This window comes from Hemibagrus wyckioides, linkage group LG10 (assembly GCF_019097595.1).
Source record: "Hemibagrus wyckioides isolate EC202008001 linkage group LG10, SWU_Hwy_1.0, whole genome shotgun sequence".
NCBI lineage: Eukaryota > Metazoa > Chordata > Actinopteri > Siluriformes > Bagridae > Hemibagrus > Hemibagrus wyckioides.
Genome location: NC_080719.1, coordinates 9,182,577 through 9,206,467, shown reverse-complemented (window position 1 = coordinate 9,206,467; position 23,891 = coordinate 9,182,577). Strand labels below are relative to the sequence as shown.

At 41.8% G+C, this 23,891-nt stretch overlaps 1 protein-coding gene across 1 annotated transcript in view; it reads right to left on the bottom strand.

Annotated features, from left to right (window-relative positions):
- The window catches only part of chsy1 (chondroitin sulfate synthase 1), a 50,664-nt gene that overhangs the window by 21,978 nt on the left and 4,795 nt on the right, over positions 1-23,891 (bottom strand). The gene's annotated exons all lie outside the window — the stretch shown is intronic.

Below are 23,891 nucleotides of genomic sequence, written 5' to 3'. Positions count from 1 at the left end.
TGAGTAAATTAAGCCTAAATATTCAGACAGAACATTACAATAAATCATATTTCCCTCTAGCATGAAACTCTTGGATATTACAGTGAACCATTTTCACAAAGGAAATGATTTCTCTCTTATGCCCAGGGAATTCCCCACTGAAAAACCTAATGACAAGCTGCCACATGCTTGTGTTGTAAACAAATGTCAGGATTGATACACTGAATAAAAAGGGAACAAAACTGCAGGAGAAAACATTGCTTTACAAGTTAAAAACTTGAACGTGAAAATAAAGCCTGATAAATATGCACATTCACGCTCACTCATACATATTTTACAGATCTACATGCCCATGTCTGGATCAATATAACCAGAAAGCACAAAATTCCCAACTATCACAAAATTTCAACCTCAAACTTTCATAGTAAAATGATATTTTTGGGGGGGAACTTAACAGATTACAGAAAATGTGGCATAGTAATGTGCAGATCTGCATTAAAAATCCCCTTCATTCGTTACACCTTTGATAAACTGCTTTCAAAACAGCACTGAAAACTTCCTTCCCTGCGTTAGGGCTAGGTTCATGATTTTACCGCCTCGTGTGGAAAACTGAAAGCATGCAATCATGCAAGCTGGTGACAGTCTCTTAAAAATAGCTTTATCTAAGCTCTAATTTCCTCTCCACACACACCGACCACAACGTCTGTGACAAACGACTCGCATAGTAGCCAAAAACAAGTCAAACAGTCTCCCATTCACCAACATTAGAAGCCATGACGATTCCCACAAGTGCAATAAGCCGAATTGCCCAACACCTGAGAAAGAGTTTATTTCTTTCTAAGAGAATATGGAACTTTTCCATGCCATCTCGGCTCGTTCAGCCGAGAGAGAAAACCTCAGTCGGCTCGGATTATCTCCCAGATTCATAATGGAAAGAGGATAAGAGGGAAATTATGTTTAATTTTTAGACGTCAGCTCGTCACGTCCAGCAGGACTTGGTGAGACAGCACTTTCCACAGAGCAGCGAGAAGGATGAGATGCTGGAAAAAGTGAGAGACCAGGCTAGGCCAGCTAGGCTTTCCCCACTGGAAAGAGAGCAGACCCACCAGCACACTGTTATTACAGCAAGAGCAGACGTTTGGTAGTTTAAGTCTCTTTTATTCCTCGCCCTTCGCCAGTAGCCGTGGCCAAGCTCTGTAATAATTACCCCGCGGGAACACTCGCTGTTAATATCCTAGCATGTTTGAAGTGACCAGACACAAAAGATCTACTGACCATGAGTAAGTGACGGCACATCAACTTGCAGAGCCTGTGCATGCCTGGTCATGTGGGCTAATTTACAAACCTGAACAAATTGCTTTAATTACCACTCTTAGATGTGAAGCTTTTCTTGTCTGACACAAGAGACAACAACCGTGCAGCACAATGGCACAATCGGGAAAATGCTGGCACAACACAAAAGCTGTTGTTTCGCTCATTCTTGTCCCCTATTGAAAGTGACTGTAGAGAAGGATGATGAATTGCCACTGTGTTGGTGAGGAGGAGTGGGACAGACACCATAATGAACATCTTCCATCAATTAATACAGAATGTGCAGTCACTGCCAGAACAAAGGCCTCTCAGAGGACCCTCTGCTCGGCTGATGGTGCAGCTGTGAGACTGTGGCAAGCTGTCAGTCACAGCATGTCATCGAATGGGAGACTATCTCAAATTCATCTACAGTGCGAAGCTGACAGTGGAGCCAGAAAGGAAGCCATTGAAGGAAGGATGGGCAATGATAGATTATATATATAAAAAAAAAACTGATTTCCATTAAATTGTTTAGCACCAAGTTTGTATTTAGGCATGGAGACCAGAACTGTGGCTCCTGCACTGGGATGGGAACATCTGGGACAGCAGTAAGTGATCATTTCAGAGGCGAGTCCCCTTATTTTAGACCAAACCAAAAAGAGGCACGAAACCGACATGACTCCACCCCCAGAAATATGTATACACGACGTGCTGCTGCAAAATTTCATAAAAGGATGCAAATCTAAATGGTCACCTTTCCCTTAGAATACAAATTTTATCGCTTGTTCATGTTCTCTCAAGTTCTTGCACTGTCAGAATGCTCAAAAAAAAGCATATCCCAGATTAATATCGTGAACAAAATCCCATTTGAGGACATTAAACCAATGGTGTGTGCAATACACTTGCCTTGAAAACTACATCTGGAGAGATGCCTAAACTGGAAATAAATGACTTGACTTTGAAAACTGGAAACTGTCAGCACCACCTAAAAGGCCTAAATACCCAAAGTGCAAACGGCCACAGAAAAGATGTGCAAGTGGATACGATCTTTAAATCTGTTCCATAGCTCTGAATAATCTGCCAAAGCAGCAGAGCTGGACCAGCTGTAGGCTTAATTTAGTGCTCTGTTCAAGTATAGCTACTGGGAGAAAAAAGAAAAAGAAAAAGAAAAAGGAAAAAAAAAAAAAAAAAAAAAAAAAAAAAAAAAAAGACATTCCAGGACGCTCCGTTCTTTGCTCCTTCGCATGGACACCGCACCCCCTCCAAACACACACACACCCATGCACAAAGAGAACAAGTGTAATAGGCAAGATGTAAATTGTAGACACGGGCAACCTGAGCTGGCTTAAAGTCTTCACCTACTTTAGAGGCGAACAATGAGATCATTCTACAGCGAGCCCTTTGGGAATTGACCTTGCCCTTGGTAGTACTGTGGTAGAGAGGAATCCCCCCCTCTATTTCTCCATTCCCTTCTTCCCACAAGCTGCTTCAAGAGTCTGGTCCAACCAGGGGCAAAAGAAACTGTAGGAGCAGGAACCTTAGCACTGACCAAATTACCTCCAAGGAATCCATCAGTTGAGCCGTACCCTCCTGCTATCTCTCCATCTTTCCCTCGCTCATGCAAACCTTCTCAGATAAGTTAATCTCCAGCTCTGTTATGCCTGGTGTGATCTACAAAAGGAACTTGGAAGATAATCAAGGAGTTTGGAAAGGTGAATCTCGGCAGGGATGGCCGAAGCCCACTGTAGTTGACAAAGGCCCTATAGTACTGGAGCAGCTCCTTGGGAAGTGTGGTGAAATTCAAACCTTCAAAACACTTAGTGTTTTATTGTTGGGTTGTTTTACTGATCTGTGCCCAGCAAGGCAAGCACTTTATCTGTTGTTTGCAAACAGATGTTTAAAAAAAAAAGAAAAAGCATACTCCCCTTTAAATGACAAACTTTTTGCAAATATGCAAACACCAAAGTAGTGTTTAGTACCTTTTTGTATAAATGTTTAAACTCGCTTTTCTCTCTAGAGTTACTTTTACATTACTATGAAATGCAAACATGATGTAGTGTGCATAAAACATGAACCAAGATTTCATCGCTTTATCCTAATGCTTGTTCTTGTATATCTAATTAGTAAAAAAGACCTGCCTTTGGAGGTTTGACTTCTTTGGAGCCTTTGTGTGAAGTTACTATGAAGAGCCTCTGTACAAGGGGAGTCGCTCATTGTCCTTCTATGTGCCAGAAACACCAGGGTTACAGATGGTACCAAGGGGTCAGAAGTTAAGAAAACAAAGAAATCCCTGGGAAGGTACACAGAATGCAGCGAGCCTTTTGACTGTATCAGTCTCCTAAAACCACCCACATGGAGCACACATACAAAGCTCTAAAGCTTAAATTATTTAACTGGGGTGGACAGATTTTATTTACAAGTACATATATCCATCTTAATACTCACTTGTGTGTGTGTCTGTGACCAGTGTGGTAACTCTGATCTAAAACGGATTTGTGACGGCCTGTTTGTCTCTCTAGGTTGGAAGAATCCCAATAAAGGTATATGTTTGCTTTTCCACACTTGACTATGTGGTTGGAAAACTGGGGAGTCATTCCTTATCCTTCTCTGGTACGACTGTTCAAGCTTCTGTGGCTCATCAATTAAAACGCTTGTCACACGAGAAGAAAAGCGGCAGCTGTGAAGCTAATAAGCTAAAATCACTGCAGTACTCGGGAGTCTCTATGCACCTGTCAGACACCTTCAGCTTTAAGGCTATTAGGTAGTAATCGGGTTAAAAGGGATACAGAGCAGAGAATGTTGTCAATCAGTCCTGTTAAGAATACTACTCAGACTCAGACTCTTATATAGACAAGCACATGCTACATCATACAGCATAGAGGGTCCAGAAGTCATTTTCTAATCTGGAAGTTTCTGCTCTCACCACTTTAACCCCAATGAGATTACTTGTTGCAGATACGGCATTATTTCTATGTACTGATGGTCTCCAGGCTAAAACCCTCACCCACCCACCAGATCCCGTTTAGACCTGTACATCTCGCTTAGCTAGCATCCTAAAAACAAACACTCAATAGAGAGCATTCACTGAAAATGGCAGGGACAGACATTAAGAAACAGCACTCTAAATTGACAAGAGCTGAAAGATGAATGGGGCAAGCCATCTCTAGACAAACACTGCAGAAGGATGTGGGACATTCGGCAGTAAGGTGGAACAATGTTGCAACCCCTTGCATTAGTCGTGCTCCTGAAGCTATTCACAGCACAGTGACAAGAAGAAAACAGCCAGACTAGCCCGAGTGGTCAATGCAAGGTGATTAAGCAGCAGGGCCAGCTGACGTCAGCAGGGAGCACCACAAATAAGCTTTATCCCCTGCTCAGCTGACTGACACTTCAACTATCGCCCCTTTTTGCTTAAGCAACAGAGGACAACATGACCACCCACCATTAACACACACATTCTTACATACAGACTTGATATACACAAAAATTCACTCAGGACTAACTGAATGTTGATTCTTTTAGCTACTAATTCTTTTAGTCTGTCCATCTCTCGTACATTCTCCTCCCCTTCTGTCCACTTGACTCAAAGAGAAAGTTCCAAAGCTTCAAATTCCAAACCCACTTAAGACTATCGCCTTTAATACCCCATAGAAGGCTATCTAGAGGAGTTGGTTGCTGGTCATGCTTACAGAGGAGCTGAACCAGCTCTGAGCAAAGCACTAACTGCCCTTTTCCACATACATCGTTCTGATTAACAGCCGAGAAAGTGCAGGGCAAGTTTCTGAATGTGTAATCTCCTGCTTTTTTATAGGAAGCCAACATACATTTGAATATAAATATATTTAAAGTATTTCGGGGTGGACTTTTATTTTGCATTAACGTATATTACATTAAAGGCAAAGTAATTTAGTGTATTGAAATGTCTTGTATAAAAATATGCTGCGTAGGAATTGACTGAACCATTATTGCAACAGCGAATGTACACAAACGTTTATTGATCAGTAGACTAGTCGTGTTAGCCACCGCTATAGACGCGACCAAGTCTCCCGCACATTTGTCACACAACAGACGAAGGTTAAACAGCATGCCATCGGGGTGCTTTCACACGATTCTAGCAGACTGTCCTTCAGGCTATGCGAGACCAAAATAGCAACGGAATAACCTTTCCGTCGACCTTCTGTCAGGACCTTCTGGATGGATCCATACATGGCACCATATGGCTGACTGTTCGTCTAGACTCTGGCACATCTGTACTCAAACAATTCCATACCCTTTCCACCCTAGCGAAAGCCTAGCATAGAGAAAGCAATGAAAAAGAAATTGCAGTTCTATAAGCTACTGTAGGCGGTAAATTATAGATTCAGTTGCACCTCTGAAGGGTCCCCCCCTACAGTTCAGGTTTCCTCTCTCTCTGGGGAGGAGAAATGCATGGCTTCAAAGACGCATTTGAAGACCACAGATGCTGGAATATATACAGAAAGGCTTGGCTTAATTCTCTTTTACACATAAATAAATTCAGAAATTCTCATAGAAAATTCTCTTTAGATACTGATAGAACTACCATAGCGTAGATTATCTACATACTGGTAGTTTTTAAACTTCTATCCGGGTCTAAAGAGAATTTATTATGAGGATTATAAATATACCAGTAACTGCAGCCTTTCTTCACAGAAAATTCAATCTACCTTTTTGCAAATTGAGGTAGGATTGAGAAGGGTGTACACTAGCCAGGTTTTGCTTTTCACTAATGAGATTAGATGGGAAAATAAAGCTCTCGATGGTTTGCGACAGCCGTCAATGTGTGGCCTGTTTCGAAAGTAAACACTGTAAATGTTTGAATAAGGAAGTTATCGGAGTGCTTGCTAACTTGAGAAACGCCTCAAACTTTGAGCAACTGTAATATATCGCCAGTGACTGTAGTAAGATGCAAGACTCAAAAGCAGCGTGTTAAAGTAAAATCTGCAAATGACAAGTTGGCCTTGCACGATTCCACAAAAATGCATTCTGCTAAATTACTGTAATTCCTGCAAACAGGTAAATATCTCTTGCGCGCCATTAATGCTTCTGTAGTTTTCCTGTGATGTCTACAGGCAAGCATTTGCTCCTACCATGTAAAGAACATCCATCAATCATATAAAGAGACAGTAAATTGCATGAACTATGACTCAGGATGTGGTACTGATACTGAGGGCAGCCTTTATTCTCAATATATCATGTTTTCTGTAGGTGGGGACTCTTATCATCATCATCATCATCATCATCATCATCATCATCATCATCATCATCATCATCATCATGTGTTTGTGCCTGCGAGAACACACACTTGGGTTCTTTAATCTAAAGTCTTGGGTGGCTTTGCAGCCCAAAACACTATAATATCCAGAATTTTGTTATAGGAGGATACTCTGAAAGTAGACATAACGCTTTTGTAGCCGTCCGTCTTTCGACTTTAAGACATGGTCACTTGTGAAAAGGATATGCAGAATACATTATGCTAAATAAAAACGCTGTCCCTGTTTTTTTCATTACCGTGAGAGAAAAAAAAAATCTAAGATGCTATTACAGCAAAACATGACATTATATACACTTATTCATCTGGAAACTGACAAGTGAGGCAAGGTCCAGTTCCAGCACAGACATAAGCAGCTGAAGGTCTTGGACAACAGTGGCTCGACAGTCCTAAGATTTATTTGTTTGTGCATAACCTTAACTAATGAGCTCACTTTTAGCCTTTAGACACTGCACACTGGTATTGGAGCAATGAAGTGGGTGGAAATGGTTGTTGTATTGTGCAGCAAAGCAAAAGAGCATTTCCAATGTAAAAACATGGCTACATTATTCATAATCCTTAATCTCCTGGAGGTAGTTATAGCTTCTATTTTCACTCAAATCATCTCATAGGAAATATTAAATAAGCATATATAAATAGCTGAAAGGCACACACCCGTAAAGGACAATAGTTGTGGTCTAGACACCCACCAGGGACCACAAGCAACTTTACTGGAACATAGGGTAATAGTAATACATTTACAATCCACTTCATTTAGTTCCCATGCTTTGAATGTGCAGCACTGTTAAGATAAGTACACACCAAAAAAATATAGATATTTCTATATCTTTTTATTTATTTATATTCCTGTGTTAAAATCGGAAATGATGCACATAATTACTTTACACATTAACAACGACTGGCACACCAGCTCCCTTTGCTTTTATTCTAATAAACACTGCTACACAAACCACACGGTTCATCTCTTTTTTGCTACTCCAAATCCAACACAGAGCAAAAACGAACAAAGAAAGAGGATGCTGACTGAAGGATTGTCGGAGCTTATCTGTTTATAAAATGTGCACACTTTCTTGAGGTTTTGTCCAGACTTGCAGCAGACCCCCTGCCAAGCGGGTGATGGAGCATCACAGCCATTACACAGCCACAGGGAAAGAGCATCCATGTCACTGCCACATCTAATTTAACACCTCCATCATCTGTGTGTACACACTTAGTTTCCAGAAAACTTGCACGTTATTTGATGGCACACACTGATGAGCGTTAGACACATGCCATCGCATGACATACAGCAATACAGATGGCACTACGCACCATGTCTGACGTCTCCTCGTCAGTCTGTTGCTTTGACCTCAACACTGCGTGCCAGAGAATGCAGACGTGTACAGAAAAAGGTGCAACAATCCCCAAAATCTTTTCAGAGCTCCCAATATCTGGACTGAAACCTTAAGTGTACATGGACTAACTGGGAAAAGTTCGTTTGTTTGCTTCTTTTGGTTTTCTTTTTAATTAACTCCAATACCCTAGAAACACTGGGGAAACCCCTGAAGGGAAGGAAGGCCAGTCTTCATGGTCTGTGAATTCTGAATCTGACAGCTCCTCAACCTTAGCTACCTCACTCGAGGGATGTACACGGGGCTGCTTTTAATCCTGCTCACAGGGTTATTGTTTTTGTTTGTATCAGCTCACAATATTTTAAACTTGACTGGAATTATTTCCTAAAACAAACAACTTCAAAGCCTAATGTAAATCACCACAAGTTAATAATAACCATTGTGTTTCATGTTAGTCACTCTAGCCTTTATTGAAGCAATTTATCCGGCACCCACAAGAAAGGAAAAACCTCCTGCTCAAACAATGTCCGTCACTTCCCACAGGATCCGTTTTCCAATGCACACTCTGTAGTCTCCATGAAGTAGGTTAAGGGATTACTGTACACGTTCAGATGGGACTCACCCACTTCCTAAATACAAAGCGCTAGAGAGTTTTAATTGGTAAGGGACATCATTCACCTGATTTAACTTTCCTGATTCATATCTGCATTTGTTCAGAACACATTATCCATTCAATCCAAACTGCGCATCAGGTTGCATCCCTCATGCAGAGGACAAAGTTCTCACACCATCAAAGGGTGAACAAGTCCGGTGCATTGACTAAATATGATGATATAATGACAAGTGGAAAGAACTATGAGGTTCATCTGCTTGGAACTGGTCAATGACTGACCGCATTTGAGCACCAAAGCCAATGAAACCTTCATTAACTCACTGATTTAAACCTCCTAAAGCACTGGTGGATTTGCTGAGGAGGCATCAAATCAAGATGGTGCATAGGGATTTTTATCTTAGCCTTCCAATAAAATGCAATCTATTTACTAGAAACCCCTTAATGCTATACCAGCACTGAATTGGTATAAATAAGTGCAGCAGTCCTATAATCATAAATAATGGCTGGCCGGTAAGAGTCCAGAGATCTGCCAGCACAAAGGGCAACCTGCCAGAGTCATAATGGCCTCATTTTACACCCAGTTATAGGACCAACACGTCACCGTGGAACTGACAGCCAGTAAAGTCTCAACCCAATAAGATCCTTCGCCGAGCATCTCTGGAGGATCTCGAGCACAACCCAGGAGTGGCTTTCCACCTGCAAAAACAAACGATGAATACAACCTACGTAACAGCCCGAGGGTCTCTGGATGTGATGAAACGGCTTACTGAAGTCATACCTTCCTAGGTACTGTTTCATAAGCGCACCTCAGTGCATGATCTGAGTCAGCAAGTAAGTAAAAGCAGGGCGAAGAGCGCAGCAGAGATCAGTGAGGACAAAGTATCCTAGTGCCAACACTCATCTCCGTGACAAAAGGTGGTGCCAAGACTGCCAGTGTGGCGAGCCAAAGTCTTGTGGCACAGTAGCTCTGGAAAACTACAGTCCTTCCTCTCAGTCTGTTAAATGTATCCTGGCAGGGCAGTTCACAGAGGAGACATTTAAAACAATTTTCCTTTAAACAAAGCCAGTCATGATCCGAATGGCGAGCCCGAAAATAAGAGCTGGTACAGGACCATACCGAGGATGCAGCTGTGCATCACATTTCACAAAACGGACTATCTTCAAGCATCATCTAATGACAAATCAATTTGCCAGTCCGCTCCCCCCTCCCAGCTGAATTAATTTTAATGCGCACTTGGTATCCCCAGCTGTGACAGCATCTGATTAGGGAAAACAGTCAGGCATGGCAGCTTACTGCTGGCTTCTAGTTAAAAATGAGAAAAGCCGACATTCTCAGAGTCAGACTTGGCATGCATCAAACAGATTCGGGTTCGTGGAGGTTTAGAAAGAACTGGAACAGAGGGCATGCTGGGTGCTTAATGTAATCTCAGTAATGATATGCAAAGCCAGTGTAACACTGAACGCAGTGATGACCTGCTTTGCTTATCAATTACATTAATTGCCATCCTTTAATGCCAAGCCAGTGATGGGGTTTCTTTCCCAAGAGACCAGATTTAAAGTGATGACATTACCTTCAAAACAGTAAGACATACAGAGAACATCCTGCTCTTTAAAATTAACTTAAGCCACCTTCACTAACTAGAACCATTACAAAGAATGACACACATTTATGTCCCTTTACCAACACAAACGTTATAGCAGCCGGTGCAGAAAATAGAGTATAAATAGAGTCCCTTCTGAAAATGTACAATGATCCATTAACCTACTTTATGGCAGGTAAAAAGAAAAAAAAAAAAAGGGGAACATGGCCTCATTCCAGAAAGACATTTTTAAATTATATTCATTCCAGAGACTATGCAACATGTCCAAAAACCAAAAATTCAGGAACTACACACATGGGCATGCGGTTTACATTTACGTCTGCTTCTACAGAAGGATTACGGCGTAAATCAAATGGAAAATAGGGTGCTTCGGTTGACGCTCAAAAATGGAAACGATCCAAGTGTCGCCCTTTTTTCAGCGATTTGCACATTAGGAGTCAACTTAAACCTGTGTTTACTATGGAACATAATAGCAGGTGATAACTTGTCAGTCACCCACTCGAGATTATGGAAGTAATCCAAAGCAAACAGTAGCTTTATAAAGCATGGATGTCAGATAACCCGAGGGAAAAGGTCCATTAAACAGAGAAAGATATGGTTCCATATCAGCATTTTACGCTTCTCAGGAAATGTTTGTTCCGAGACATTAACAATTATGGTCCTTCCTTCGGTTTCAACACAACTTGGGCCTTTCTATTCCGTCTTTACGATATGCTTAAGTCACTTTACACATCATTCTGACATACTTTGTAGCGGTCGACAAACTTGGAGAGATGCCACTGACGCAATATTTACGAAATGGTCCAGTCTCTTATAATATAAAGAGTTTATTACAAACTAAAAAGCGTTGTGGATTCATTAATTAGTTCACCTTTGAGTAGCTGTACCCACGGCAATAAATGATAAGACTACAATACGGGATCCTTAACACTATGCTACATCAGAGAAGCAATCACTTCAGCTAGCATCAGTAAGTAAACATGAAATATAAAACTGCAAGATGAACCAATAGACATATAAATCTGGAATGATTGACAGACGTGACACTGATATTAACCAACACCCTTGGAAGCCATGCCCCCTTTCCCCATCTCACATTAAAAACTCGTCTCCATTTTCATGCTTTTTCTTTAAAGTCTATTACAGACCTGCAGGCAAGGGTCACCAAGTCCACTGTCCTACACAGTTAAACACAGGTTTCCTCAGAACCATATGACTGGAGCTGCAGTTAAAGGTGCAGGAGGATGGAAAGAGTAGCAGCAGTGCCTTTTGGCATTCTGGTGGAGAGGCTTCGAGATGATGGCGTGTCCGGAGGAAGAGGGTGTGTCTGGGAACAGGCGGCTGCCACATTGCTTCAGCCCGAGCTGTGTGCATGCTGAAACAGAGCCGTGGCTCAGCCGAAGAAGGGGCTGTACTTCTTTCGCTTCCTCTCTCCACCACTCCCTTGGTTTTTCTCAATCTCTCAGTATTTAGGACTTTCAACTTATTCTCTGCTTCTCTCTGGATTTTTCTTTTCTCAGTCTTCTGTATTATGTCTTCTCATCCTCATGGCCATTTCTTACATAAACCACATCTTCATTTACATATTTCAGCTATCCAACAGATCCATTAAAGTCAAAGCAGCTATAAAGAAAAGGTCAGGGATAAAAAAAAAAAAAAATACATAAAACTAAATTGACAGAGAAAAAGTATAACGTCAAATTGTGGACATTTTCCTCTTCATAACAGATATGGGGGTAAATTTGGCACAGACAGCTGACTGCACGCAACATTAACCTTGCTACCAAGGTTGCATTATTAATTCGGATCGTCTTGGAATTTTCTCTGATTGGAGATGACATTTTCAGCCCTGTGACAGCTAATGCTAATCCTGAACAATCAAATCAGTGGGCAGCTTTTAAATGGCCTGTGGAGAAAACACAGAAATGTCCCTGGGGACGAGGACTACATCAAATCCCTTATTCATGTAATGATCTGTTGAGAAAGAAAAAAAAAATTAATAATAACAACCTACTGTTTTCACTTTACATCAAATATTTATCAAGCTTCAAACCTCCGATTCACACTGTGCACTTTAATGATGTGAAATTCTTCAAACAGCTTCAAAGTGTGGATTAAAGCTTAATTACTTTAACTGAAAGCTGACCTCTGTGATACTTCTCAAAGTGCTTGAAGACAACACAACAAAGACTGGATTTTTTTTTACTCCCATGGGTGTGTGTGTGTGTGTTTTGGGAAGTTAGGGGGATGAATCAGGAAAAGTGAGAGTCTCGATTAGCTCTAGAAGGCATAGTGAGTCACTTAAGCTCGGCAGTGGAAGTGATTAGGTTCGAAAAGGCGTGCTAATGGCCTTCCTCACAGAACGAGCGTCAAACGGCTATAAACATGGCCAACAAACCACCAGGAGAAACAATGAAATGTGAGAACAGAAGCATTGACCTTGTACTGACGTGACCTTGCTGTCTGTTGTTTTAATCTTTCGAGAAGTCGACATCGTTTGAAACATATTGACGCCGTAAAACGTAGCCATGTCCGTCAACACCCACCACACTACTCCCCCTCTAAATCTGTCACTAATGTCTATGAAGCTGTGTATTAAAAACAAACAGGTTGGAAAAAAAATAAAAAAAAAATTAAAAAAAACACCACATGACAGGAAATGACATATAGCTGCAAGAATTCATATTGAAACTGTTAACATTAGCACCTTGGCCTAACATGTGATCTCAGAAACGGTGCTGCTAATCAGCCAAGCTTCTCACTTTGTCTCCATTGACCATGTCTTATTAGCCGGGGTCATTTGGAGTGTGAGGAAAATCTAACGGTGTGTGCTGTTTGGATGGAAAGTGGCTATTTCAGTAGCAGGCACTAGGAAATCTATGGCTGCCTGCCAAGCCACACATTTAATTCAGCTTCATTCTTTTCTTTTTTTTTTTTTTTTTTTAAATTTCTACAAAGGAATTTTATGGTATAAAACACGACCACTGACCGTCACTGACCTGATTAGTTTACATTTGGCTGATGCTTTTATCCAAATCAACTTACAAGTGACACAGGAAGCAAGAGAGTGGTTACGGTCTTGCTCAAAAACCCAAAAGCACAGTGACAGCTTGACGGTGCTGGGATTTGAACTCTTAACCTTCCAATCATTAACCCAAATCCTTTCCGACTGAGCCACCACATCCCCCTGCTTAGTTGTAATCTGGATTTGTTGAGACCTCTACAACAGGGAATAGTGTAAAATCAGCCCGAGATACCTCAAGGTTTGCATTTAACTGCATGTCAGCTAGGGGTTTAAGAGCAAGCAAGAAAATACTAGCCAGTTAAAATATGGAATATGGGAGTAGAAGTAGTTTTAGAAAACTTTTCCTCCTCATCTACAGCTAGTGGTGTATGGAGATGGAAGCGGAGGTTCATGGGTTAAAGCTTTAATTCCAGCTACTGATCAGAAGTAAGGAAGATAAAATCCAGCACTGCTGAGCGGCCCCTGGTGAGTCTTCTAGCAAGACCCTCAACTGCTGAAGTGAATCCTGTCTTAATTAGAAGCCTTAAGCTAAATAAACAAATAAACCACAACATTGAGGGCTACCGCTGTTTTGCCATGGGGTGACCAAGTAAGATACAAATTTGAGCTCAACTATTCCACCATGAAATCATTAATGCATCAATAGTATTCCAACCTATATGCCTCAAGATCTGTGTGCTGTCCTGACATGGTCTATAGCAGGAATCCTGGGATTTTCTTCTCCAGTCAGGAGGAGGATACCAGCGGCTGTTCGAGCAAATCCGACTCTTTGTTATTTATAAGGAACACCAAAGTCACAGGTTTTGAGGCTCAAAATAAGGAAATGAATTTCCCAGAATCTCTCTTCTATCTTTCATCAAACTGTGAGGTTCATGAAGTTTGTCTATACACCTGTCACTGACTTTAAGGGCCTTTTTTTAATGAATCAAGCCCTGACAATCAACGGCTGTTTCCCCCAGACGCCTTGGCACCTAAAGCACTATCCTGAGGCCTGTATGAGCAGGGAGAAGGGGATTCCAGAGTGGACCCTCCAACCTAATGCTCCTTTCTTTCAAGAAGTGCGACTGCTACTCACCCAAATGCCACACGCAATATTTATTACATGCAAGATGAATTAATTCTGAGAAAAAAAGAAAAAAAAAAAGAAAAAAAAGTGAGAAATGGAAGAAAAGAGGGAAAAAAATTAAATCAATGTAATGGGTTAAGGGTGAGAGAGGTAGAGTATAGGGGCTAAAATAAAAGGGGTGCTATGGACAGGCCACAAAGGGCCTCTTGTTAAGACATTTTCTAACTCGAAGAGAAGGGAAGAGAGAAAGAGAGAGAGAACCAAGATTTGGCAGCAGGCAAGGAGGGATGGGTCGGGCATCTAGCTGACGAGGCTGAGACCTGGAGAAAGCAGAAACCGCCGAAATTCATTAGATGCGCTCTGGCAGGGCTGCCTTTTGGCACATAGATAGCGAACAACCACAGAGACAGCCCAGCTCAAGCTGTGTGCCTAACACACTGCCTGCATTTGCTGCTGCACACAAATCCTGCGTCCAAATGAACTGGTACACCGTCACCATCCTCCTCTGCTCAGTAGGATCTACCTGACCTAATATATTGATGATGTCAGTGTGTGCGACACTGAAAGTCCTATATTGAAAATGATGGCGCTCAAACTGTCTCTGATACAACACGTGTGATTGAGGGTTTATACTCTTAACTGTGATCATGTCAGAACAACAAGCCAGAGTTCTCTGTCACATGCAAACAGACAAAAGTGCAGTTACAAACGCTGTCCCGTGACCTTTCAACGTTTCTGATTTAGACAGGTTTACTTCTGCTATCCCTGATTTCGACCTAGTGATATATAGATGGCTATGACGCCTTAGTTCCTGTTAAACTCTGATACAGTGATTAGCAAAACAACCACTTCCTCAGTCATGCTTAAAAGGAACGATTTCATCAGTGTGTAATGACTCCACTCTTACTGCAGATTTATTACATATTTAGATTTACCGCAAACTTGTGAGAAAGTTGAATCACTGATCAGTTTCAGTAAATCATCCTGCAATATACAGAAAAATCAGACATCAGATTTGATGCCAGTTGCTTCTACAAAAAAAACGACCTGGAAATTTCAGAAACTTTCCATTATAATGTGCTGCTATGACGGCTGTGTAAAATCTGCTGATAGGAAGACAGCACACGGTTACGCAAAACTCACAAGACAGTGACAAATACGGTATTGGCAAAGAAGGGGAAAAAATGGATAGGAAATATTCTTATTTCCCTGAAGCTCTGTGAAAAATGTTTCTGTTTACGCAAGTCCATTCTCTGCATGAGCCTGAATCGCACTGACTGATGACGGAAGCCGACTATAATCATTTTCTTTAATCGCAGGTCTACCAGTGAAGGATCACGGGACTATCAGTAGAGGATCATTATATAATTGGAGAACAAATCTTTTATAAAAATCCAGCCATGAATTTATTGAGCTTTTTCCTCATACAACGTGACAAGTAATAATCTTAAAAAGACCGCTGTAATCCCGCAGTCTGAAATCGTCTTAAGAAAAAAGAAAATTGCAGCTGGAAATGTGGTCATGGTCACCATTTGGCATCGACGCATGCACACACCGTCCTAAAATGTCAAAGCAATCGAAATGGATTATCAGAACGTTAAAACTGAACGGGATTGTGAAGTTGTAAAAAGGTAGCTACAACTCGATCTGGGAGCGTTTTATTTATTTATTTTTTTGATCTGTGTAAGTAGGTTGCTGCGCTTTCCAGGAAAAAAAAAAAAAACGTAGACCTTCACCTCATCAGGCCAACAAATCTCATTCATGCTGCTTTTTTGTGGTCTTCTGACTGGCTATTAAAAAATCCTCGCTTGAAAAATAGGTCCTTCCCAGTCTCACAGTACAGTATTTACATAATTGGTAACCTTTTTTTCGCATCAGGGTCTTGGACAGGATTCGAGGAACAGAGCGCTGTCACTCGGCCATCCCACATTATAAGATCCTCTTGGCCGATCAAATCATTGGTGACTCGAACACAAAAAAAAAAGATAGAGAGTCAGTTTTCTCTGGCACTCCGTGATCAGGGTTGGATTAAGAAGTGTATGCTCAGCATTAATGGAAAAAGTAGCGAGCGGCAGAGACTAGAAACACTCGGTGCACGCTAATACCCAAACAAACGGCAGATTAATAGTAAGCGCAGTGATGAAGCGCCTGCAGTCGTACAGTAAGCACAGAACAGGACGCAGCCTGAAACACCCGAGAAATAAAATCGGTGGGAATTGCATAAAAAAAGTTTGCCTTGCACCAACATCTCCCAGGGTGCCTTCAAGGATAGAGGGCGGAGATGATGACGAGAATAAACAGAGATAAGAAAAAAAAAGGTGTGACCTGAGCTCAAAATCTCCACCCCAAAAAGTTGGTACAATTTATAACTAATGAACTCAGTGACATGAAAACGCTGAACATCCCGCAACCTACACAGAGAGAGCGTTTCAAGCCTCGTCCTGGAGCCCGATGCGTACACCAAGCTTTTTAACCTCGCCTTGTATTTATTTTTAAATAAAACTAGTAAACATTCATGTGCTCGTTGTGGCCCTAATTTTAGCCTCCTGCCTGGGAGCAACAAAATAACACATACATCAGCTCAGTGGCCACAGGATGGCTGAAAATACACCCGGCTTGCCACATGCATGACTGGCTGCGAGGGAGACGGCGAGAGGAGGAGGGAGACAGGCAGTCAGGGTGACAACGCAGACATCTCATTCGAAATGCAAGACACAGGACGAGGTGTGTCGCATTTAGCTGGACATTCCATCTGCAAACCCTATAAAACCTGGACAGCCTCCAGGTGCAGCCGAGATGGGTTCAAACAAATGAAAAGGCAAATCATACGAGTCCAGACCTAGAGATGGACAAATCAGTAACCTGGGCACCTGGAACAAGGAGATCTTGGGTGCCTTCTTTATTCCTAGTGGACAGGAAGATTCCCATGCATACACAAAGAGAGAGCGAGAGAGAGTGAGAGAGAGAGAGAGAGAGAAAGAAAAATAAACCCTACATCCCATTAAATGATAAAAATTGTGGGAAAAAATGTAGAAAACTGAGGCCAAGCTGTCACATAATGAATACAACATGCAGACATCTTGACGTTAACCACATTAATAGTAAATAAAGATGTTAACCAGACTCAGATAACGTCTTTTAGATGTGATGAGACAGCAGAACAGCATTCATAGCTGATTCACTGCACAACAAGCAGCCACAGCACTTCAACAGAAGCTTTATTAGAACAGGACCATGATAAAGCTACACTGTGTTTCTCTCTCCGCAAACTCGTTTCTTGGTATTAATGCCCTTAATTCGCTCGCAGTACTGTAATAAACTGCCAGCAATACCTTTTTAACCTAGTCAAGCAGGATTCAGAGCAAGCAGTTCAGCAGGCTGAAGCTTGTAGTAAAAGTTTCTCAACATGCTTGCTAATGAATTTATCACTTGTCCACCCATGAAAGCCCAGGCAGACGTCATGGGGTTGGTGTTCTATACGTTCATTAGCTAGACGAATGCTATGACCATGAGTAGAGTCATGAACAAGCAATACTGTACGTTTAACAAGCTCAGCAGGGCAAATCTAATTAGGCCATAACCATAAAGCAGCCATAAAGTAAGTCAGGAAAGAAAGTTATGATCTGCTCCTGATTCCCGCGACAGCCTACTTCCAGAAAGCCTAAACAAGGGCTTGTGAAACATGCCGAGCAATGCTGTGGAAACAAAAAAAAAATAAAAGATGCCACCGGGTCAACACAAGGAATCCTTCAGCTACTTGTTTAAAACGCACAGGAACGCTAGCATTCTTCAGACACACTGTAAATACGAGAGGACTTCCTGTTTTTATGGTATGACCAGCCTGGCTGCCCAGAACACACCACGAGCTCAATAATGAACAGACGGGTCTTAAGAGAAGAATCTCAGACAGATCTTTAAAGAAAAAGTCTATGAAAAGAGCTGCAAAGTATAGGACTACAGCGGCCATATAATTCCCGGTTTTGCTCTGGAGCGAGAAATAGACGACGGTTCTTTTTTTTTTCCCCCTAGATACGCACTGTTAAAACAGAGTATGCATGTGGGAGTATTGCTTCCTGTATATGCATACATCTGGCCAGAAAAAAAGGGCAATTCATTTGCCAACCTTATGAAGGACGCGGAAGGACAGCAGCGCTTCTGCTGACGAGACGCATACGAGCGTGTGCGCACAAAAAAACCTTTGTGGTTTCACTTCTGCTGCATCAGCATGTGGCTACGATTCGACAATTTCCGCAACAGGGTGCTTATTCAAGATCAGTGAGATCTTAATGCTGGAACGTTGCCTTTGCGTTTCTTGGAGGATGCAGCGATTAAGTATCGTGCAACACTGGCGGCATCAAGGCATGACTGGGTCATAACATCCACCTGGAACAAACAAGTCACACTGTTCAAAACTGCTCTCTTTCTTTTTTTTCCCGAAAAATATTTACCAGATAGAGAGAGAGAGTTCTTTTGGACACTAAAATATCTACACTGCCTGTGCCTTCATGGTGAACTAGGTAGGCAGAATTTTGCAGCACAAAAACTTGAACTCCCAGAAACAGCTACAAGCCCAGACAATATAATGATAGCTTTATTTTGGAATAAATGCTAAACTGAACATCATGTTTTTCGAAAGTCTGTAAGAGACACTGCGGAGGCTCCGTTGTGGTTAACCTCGTGTTTTTCTAACAGTTTAGCCAAGTTTGATCCATCGGTTTAACTTCTAGCAATAATGTATAGCGCTCACTAAAACATTATTAGGATATAAACAGTATCGAGCGTGTATATAGCTACAGTATAAGCAAACCTGTAGAGAAATCCAGGACATAACACATTAAAGGGCATCATGGGTATTCTCTCCTCAAATGACCCACTGTTCAGACACTAATCTATCACAGTGCATTGTGGGTATACACTATGCTTTTAGATGAAACTCCAAAATCTACAAATAGTGCACTATATTACGAAATTGTTTAATGAATTGTACTCTGTGACCCGAGTTTCTATGGTAACCGCCTCTTAAAATACATTATTTCCTGCAAGTAATAACACAAGTGAATATATGTTGAGTGATCCTGGCGGTAGCTCTGGGTTGTTGATTGAAAGGACAGGATTCAAGCCCCAGCACCGCCAAGCTGCTACTGTTGGTCTCCTTGAACAAAGCACTTAACCCTCTCCGCATCATAGCTGACCCCTGTGCTCTGACCCCACCTTCCAAAGCTGGGATATGGGAAGAAAAAAATTTCACCGTGCTTTGAATAAAAATATAATTTAAAAATAACCTATAGCCTACATGAAATTATTGTAAATGTAAATTGTGCTGGCTGAAGGCACTTGGAGGGGGAGGTGAAACACTGGGTTTCATTGGTACACAAATATCAATTCCTAGTCTATACAAGGAGCATCCTATGGTCTTGAGTATCTTGGGTTATATGCACAAAAAAATTCTCATGCTACGACATTTAAAAGGTATCGTGAATTGCGCTTCTGTAAACGTATTTAGTAAAGCTAGAGTGCAGAGAAAGGGGTCATGAATAAGAGCACTTCAGAGACATGCACACGCTGTGGGAGTGGAAATGTTAGCAGCACAGACCCACAAAACACACCTCTCTTTTCCTAAGAACCCAAAAAGAAGAAAAATCCCCTAAAACCGTGTGATATTTTCGAGACGATGGATAAAACATAACATTAGTGGACCGAAAAATCATCAAGTCATGAGAAAACGAGACAGCAGAGCAGGTGAGATGTTCCCACATTAATAACTACAAAGTACGAGCCTGTCTGCAGAACCCAGCCTGCCTCCCCCCACCCCCCACGCTATAGTGAGCTTTCGAGTTTAGTGGAAGCGTTTATGTTGGGGGAAACGGCGGATGTGAGATGAATGATGATGAATTGCAGGCCTTCGACAACAAAAATACTCCCTCAGCCACTGTGAATAAGCTTTCGGCAAATCATACACCAGGTGCCATGGCGACGAAGCCCAGTGTGTGAGGTGCAAAATGAGGAAGTTACAGAGGTTTGAGGGTGGCTCTACGACTTCACACCTCCATCACCATAACACGGCTTAACTGTCACAGTACTACGGTTTTGTTCCTTTCTTCTTTTTTTTTTTTTTTTTTTTTTTTTTTTTTATTATAAGACAGAACTCCACAAAGCATCACCATCCACAACCACACAACAGTAATTTTATGCAAGTTATGGATTTTACACTAATTTGTAATCCTTTTTTTTTTATTTTATTTGAGCCAACCAACATGTTGCACATAATGTGATGTGGCAGCATGAAATAAAAGACCTTCCTGATTTTCTTTGCGGTCTCTACACTGGCTGTGTGTAACAATGCACAAGTTTCGTTTATGGCTCTTTATTTTTTTATTTATTTTTTTTTTTTACTCGTCTATTCTCGCCTCCAAACCGCCAGCACTGCGCATTCTCTAATCAAATTCATACGAGACGTTAAAAGAGACAAAAAGATTGCCAGGATGAATTGGTGATAACAGGAAACAGTAATGATGGTGCAAGTCTGTGGTCTATGGCTGCACTGGATCTACCTAAAAGGCTAGTGATGGTGGAGATGACTGTCAGCTGCGGTTATTACAGCAGACTGATCCCTGCAGTTCACAAAATAACAGGCAGGTATTTGTATTTTTTCCAAAGATTTTCTTATAAACAGTGTGGCTACTAAATGAAATGGAAAGTAAAGCATGCCACTGGCCCACTCTATGCATCAAAAAAAAATGCATCAAATGTGAACTTTAGGTCTGTTCATCAAGAACTTAAACGACAGCAAAAAATAGGGTTTGATGCATACGGACTTTGTGAATCTGAAGGGATATTAAATAAAGATGATGAAGACCATGACAGCTAAGAAGACGACGTCTACGCTGTGTACATTACACGAGAGTGAAATTCTTTTCTTCACATATGTTGGGAAGCTGTGGTCAAAGTGCATACTAGCATAGATTTTAAGCCCTTTCACAAGAAAACAGAAAAGCAGAGCTTCTTTCAAGAGCACGTATAACCCACCTCTCTATCGCTGTATCTCTCTACAGTCTGATTCAGTTCAATAATGCACACAAAAGCTGAAAAGGAGCGCGCGAGTCATACTATAGCCTGGAGATAGATGGTGGAGTCAACAGAACAGAGTGAAGAGGTCCACAGTATTGTGGGAGGCTGCTGGGATTAACACGTGACCAGGTGATAAGAGGTTAGTTCACACTGATGGGGGGGCGACTGCACTAGCCGAGACCGACCCTGCTGCCCGGGTGCTCTGTGTACATCATCGTGGTACTGACTCGGAGAAAAGCTGTTTTCGAACTGATCACAGAAACCATGCTTGCATCTCAGTCTGGAATTAAGTTTAGGATGCGTTTAAGAGTCAGGATATAATCGTAATTTCAGCATCTTAAAAAGGAAAGCATCTTTATTTAACGGAGTCACCGTTTTGAACAGCATACTCCTTGAACTCTGTGGTCACTTTATAAGGCTGTGTCTCGCTCAGGACTTGTTGAAACTCGCGATGCAGTAGGTCTTGGCCATGTCTATAAAGGACTGAAGGCAAAATGCTCTGACGTTAATAGCAGGTTGCCCAGCTGTGCCGTCTCTAACCAGACCTGTTCGACTGCAATTAAAGCACACATCAAATGCACATTAAAGCCCCTACTGGTCCCAGGCACGGGGGGGGGAGACTTTTAGAAGCAGAGCCTCCTCTCCAGGCACGTTCCACCTGCCAAATGCTGCCTGTCATTTATTCAGAGGCTTCTGATATCCGTCCAAGCTTAATTTCATTTTGCCCATTTAAGAGCACCACAGTCATATTTACAGTGAAAGACTGTGTACACGCCTCGTCAATCCGGCGAGAATGGAAAAGAGGTAATTTTGCCTAGATGGATGGGTTTAGAAGACTGAACGCTTCAGGAAGACTTAGTGGGGAATGGGATATGAAGCAAATATGCAATCGTGGCTGCTGGAGAACGGGAAAATACATCTTCTTTTTCGCACAGCCTCAAATGTTTATCCGAAGGCACTGTGGAGAGAGGCGGAGTGAAGAGCCAGCCAAAACGCTAAAAGCTCGACAGCATGCGAGTCGCATATCAATACACTTCAACAGCTTCCTCTCCGCTTCTTTACTGGTGCGCAAAAGCACGAGCTGTTCCATGAAGCAAACGCTCAGCTATTCAACCCGTAGCAAAGTATGCAGGAAGCTGGGAGGTCGCTTATACAGTACCGCTTTATGGTCAGGAGCCATCAATCGGCGGCGTAAAGCCCGGATACAAACCCAGCAAAGTGTTTCAGCAGATCGAACCAAGTGCTTGGGGGTGGGGGGTTGTGTGGTGGCGGAGGGGATGAAAAGAAAGGAAAGAAAAGGACAAAAAGCCACACAGTGCGGCTTCTGTAACAGATCCACGGTTTCAATTTATCCAGTCGCATGCATTTACGTCAATTATTCATCTGAAGGCTCACTAGACCAGAGACTAGCTTCAGGGCAAGAAACATCAAGATGTTAGAAATGGGATGTTTTAACAGATTTTGCTAGATTCTTCATTTGATCTGCTTTTCTTTGTCCGATTAGTTCACTGACAACATGGCTTGTTGGAAGGGGGAGGGAAAGCGTTGATGAAATATTTTAATGGTGAAACATGGGAGTTTTTCTTCCCTACATCACACTACTAATCAACAGCGGTAACCTGATCACCACATACTGGTTAAAAACGTAACTGGCATCATCGTATGTCTTATATGTATGATTTTAAATACTCGCAATCAGAGTAACAATCAGAGCTCTTTACATAGCAGCCACTATAAGAGTTATTCTCAAGCACTTCTCTATTAAGGAGTGTTGAGTCTGTGCTGCCAATCAACCTCAGCCTCGGGGAACCTCAGCCTGCTCAGTACACACAACAACATCTATCTGCACGCTGCCTCCCACTAACTCCCGGCTCATATCAGCAGTCACGTCATACACTCTTTACCGGAGTGAAGAAATTTATATCAGGAATGACGTTATCAAGCAAGCTAGGTCAGATTTTTTTGAGCAATATTTGATAATTAGTAGTCGCTCGATTATGTTGTCCTGCAGGATATTTATTACCTCACTTTTCCACGGTTTGTAAATTCACTGGGCTGAAAGATTGCCTAATTATCTGCAAAAACAAAAATGACCTTCTCCTGGAAGTTATTTTATATTCCTGCATCCATTCCATTTTAAGCCAAATTTGCTTTTCCGCTCCACAGAAGGGATTCATATTTGGTCTGCCTGCCTCTCTACAAGAAAGAGGAAATGGGATGTATAAATAGCTTCTTTTTTTTTTTTCAGAGAAATGAAACTATTCTGAATCAGCAATCCCCTACAGCTGTGAATGAACCAGTTTTTTGAACAAAGCTGTTATTGTTAAGCAGACTACCTCATTCGGAGAGAAGAAAGCGCATCATTTAAACCCAAACATAAAGATATAAAGCAGTGGCTTATAAGGGAGCTGCGCTGGTTAATGGCTTCCAGGGAGTTTGGATCGTGGGTTTCGGTGGGGAGGGGTTTTGATGGGATCCTTTTTTTTTTGCCAAGCTGCACCCTATAATTTTCAATCGCCCAAATTGCAGTTCTGAGAGGTTGTTAAAAATAAATAAATAATAAAATAAAGAGCTGATTTTGGAACAATGTGTACTACAGTACGATTTCAGATGGCAGAAATACTTTCC